This window comes from Centroberyx affinis, unplaced genomic scaffold, assembly GCF_046629955.1.
Source record: "Centroberyx affinis isolate AG114_WGS23_722 - 3 ecotype Tasmania unplaced genomic scaffold, CSIRO-AGI_Caff_v1 ptg002787l_1, whole genome shotgun sequence".
In the NCBI taxonomy this organism is placed as follows: Eukaryota; Metazoa; Chordata; class Actinopteri; order Beryciformes; family Berycidae; genus Centroberyx; species Centroberyx affinis.
In genome coordinates this window covers 47,501-50,000 of record NW_027280938.1, presented here as the reverse complement: position 1 = coordinate 50,000, position 2,500 = coordinate 47,501, and the positions used below count along the sequence as shown (strand labels likewise).

General features: G+C 44.8%; 1 pseudogene; it reads right to left on the bottom strand.

Annotated features, from left to right (window-relative positions):
* Nucleotides 1–2,500, bottom strand: part of LOC139657937 (rap1 GTPase-activating protein 2-like) — a 25,890-nt pseudogene that overhangs the window by 16,749 nt on the left and 6,641 nt on the right.

Here is a 2,500-nt window from a genome sequence, read left to right as displayed (position 1 = left end):
AACGGTCGGTGCCGCCACTTTCTGGGCTGTGGAGAGAAATACGTCGGTCGCTCTCCGGATCGTTTTCACAAACTTTTGGCTTTCTGGAATATTCTGACAAACAGTTTGGACTCATTGTTGCAGCAAGAGGCAGCGGAGCTTCAACTGACAGCTGACTGGAGACAATACTGTCTGTGGGTCCAACAGCTACGGACAATACTGTCTGTGGGTCCAACAGCTACGGACAATACTGTCTGTGGGTCAACAGCTACAGGAGGAAGAGAGGAGTTATATAGAGCAGTGGTTCTCAACCTTTTTCATATCAAGGACCCCTAAAGTAGTTCACATTAGAGCCACAGACCCCATCTGAGATTTTGTCTCATCAGATGGGTCCGACAAATCAGATGGATTTGTTGGACCCAAATCTGAGAATATTTTTACTGTCAGATATGATTTTGTCCAGAACTCCATGACTGTCTGTATTGTAGGTAGAGAGATAACAGTGAAGCTATGATCAGAACAGTCATTCATCACATTCTATAATTGTTCTTGTAAATGAAACAATGAAGTTTAATGATTCATCAATTGCTGGGGACCCAGTGGGATGCCCTCAAGGACCCCTGGTGGTCCCCGGGCCCCACGTTGAGAACCGCTGATATAGAGGAACTAACTCACTGAACTGATCATTTCAGACTCTTCAGTTAAACCCGGCGCTCTGCTGTCAGAACCCAGGTGGAGATCTGGACTCACCCTGCCCAGGAAGTGTTTCCGATACGCCGCGCCGCCTCGTTGATCTCCTCCAGACGGTACCCATAATCCCCTGGGGCGGGCCTTCCTCCTCTTGTGCTCCTCCTTCCGCCTCCTCCCCCTGCTCGCTCAGGCCGCTGTCCTTGGCGGTGGGGGGAGGGGGCGGAGCCTCGGGGTCTTCGATCCAGTAGCCTCCGAACTGCGGCAGGATGACCTGGGGGAACGGCCCGCCCCTCTCCAGCACCTGACGCCACACACACACACACACACACACACACACACACACACACACACACATTAGCTATGAAAAACACCTTAAACAGGACTAAAATCTACAGAGCCATGGGCCGATTCTAAAAAAACAAAAACAATCTGCACTCTTGATTTAGTAATCAGTAATCTCAAATTAGTAATCCTTACCCTTAATTTTAAACAGTTTAGTTTGTTAAATAAATATAATTCAGAACAACTAATGTGCTCACTACCCAGCTCTTCTTCTATTTATTCCAACCAAACCGGAAACATAAAACGCATCACTTCCTGTGTGCCAGAGGATTTTTCCCTCTTATTTCTGTCCATTGCAGGCTACCGTAAACTGTGCCACAGCCTGACAGAGGTCACTAAAATAAAAAAAAAAGACTTAATGCCCCTTTAAAAAACAATTCCAGCAAAATTTGATTTTTTTTTTGCTTATTCTTCACATTTTCCATTCCTTTAACGTTAATTCTGACTGTTTTTCCATGCATGCGCCACGATTAAAGATATTTTAAAATCATTCACTCGTTTCTGTACAGGAAACAGGAAGTGGCTGACTCACCTCCTCTATCCTCGGATATGGAATGTAGTCGTCCTGCAGAGAGAGGCAGAGCGTTACAGCAGTGACAGAATGTATGCACACACACACACACACACACACACACACACACACACACACACATGCTATACAGTACGTGCACACATGTACAGGTGAATGAACTGAATGAGTGAACGCTGAACATGACAGCTGGTCTGTCCTGAGTGAAATCCACAGATGGAGCTGTGTTACAACACACACACACACACACACACACACACAGCATACACAGTTATATGTAAACTGTTATGCAGGCTTGATGATGATGATGGTTGGAGTCTGTTTATAAACTGCATGTTAGTAACAAACAGCCGGTCTGTCTGCTGAACAGGAAAACTCTCCAAACTCCAACTTTGTTTTTTCTTTTGAATTTTTCTTTAATTATCCGGAAGCTCTCCATGTTCCTCTGTGTGCCGAGTCTCTAGAGTCATTCCTATGTTCCCAGGGTCCTATGTTCCCAGGGTCCTATGTTCCCAGGGTCCTATGTTCCCAGATTTATATGGCACATAATGGGAACATGACAAAGGGTCCTATGTTCCCCAGTTCTAGGGTTAGGGTTAGTAGGGTTAGGTTTGTTGGTTGTAGATGTTTACCCAGAGCTCTGACCACAGCTGTTTCAAAGAGCAGAAGGGCTTTTTATCAGATCTATCCAGGTTAGCCACAGGCCATCCACCGTTATTTGATTGCACTTCTGATCCTTCTGACTTTGGAGTAGAAAGTAGCATTACCCCAATATGGGGTGAGGAGAACTTAACGGGAAGTGTTAGGGTTAGAGACCTCAAATAAAATGATAACCATTGGTTTTGTTGTGTTTATATAGCTGTTTTGAAGCCTTGTTCCAATAAAAAAAAAACTGGATAATATTTATGAAATATTTTAACTTGAAACGGGTCAAATTTGACCCGAACACAATAGGAGGGT